This window comes from Gekko japonicus, unplaced genomic scaffold, assembly GCF_001447785.1.
Source record: "Gekko japonicus isolate JY-2015 unplaced genomic scaffold, Gekko_japonicus_V1.1 scaffold1875, whole genome shotgun sequence".
Classification (NCBI taxonomy): domain Eukaryota; kingdom Metazoa; phylum Chordata; class Lepidosauria; order Squamata; family Gekkonidae; genus Gekko; species Gekko japonicus.
The window spans coordinates 306,444-307,211 of NW_015167592.1; positions in this window are offsets into that span (position 1 = coordinate 306,444).

Genomic DNA, 768 nt, shown 5'->3' on the forward strand with positions numbered 1-768 from the left:
GTACACAATGCCACGCAGTCCACCCTCCAAAGCATCCATGTTGTCTAGTGGAACTGACCTCTGGCATCTGGAAATGAGCTGTAATTCCAGGGGATCCCTAGGTCCCACCTGGAGGTTGGCATCACAACCATCAGGAGAGGCAAGCTATGTCTGGAGAGGAATGCCCACATCCTGGTCTTTGAGAACACCATCTAGGGAGATGTGGCTGACTGCAAAGCAACAAAAAACACAGGCTCATCTAATGGGGGTAGTTATTGTGCATGGTGTGCGTAGCTCTCTCTGGGCTGACCCTCACCAACGCACTGGGTTGCCAAAGTGCATCGGGCAGGGTTGCCAGCTTCAAGTTGGGAAATACCTGGAGATTTAGGGGGTGGAGCCTGAAGAATACTGCTTTCCACAATGGGATCCTATACTGAATGCACCCATCATCTGCACTGTCCTTTTAGCACTTTATGATGGTATGTGGGTAGTTTTGTGCAGAGGTCATTTCGGGGGGATCGCAGGAGATCGCAGTTCCCCCGGGTGAGGTGCAGGGGGCGGGGCACATGACAAAGCCCCGCCCCCTGCTTCCGGCCGCCCCGCTTCCGGCCCTCATTCAGCCAGGAGGAGGCAGGAGAAGAGGGAGGGTAAGCTGCTTCCTCCCTACCTCTCCCCACCCCTGCCTGGGGCCAGGGAGGGCCTTCGCGGGGCTTCCTTGCACTCCCGCCGGCCTTGCAGGTCCACCGCCGGGCCCCTCATGGGGCTCGGCAGTGGAGCTGCAAGGCCAGC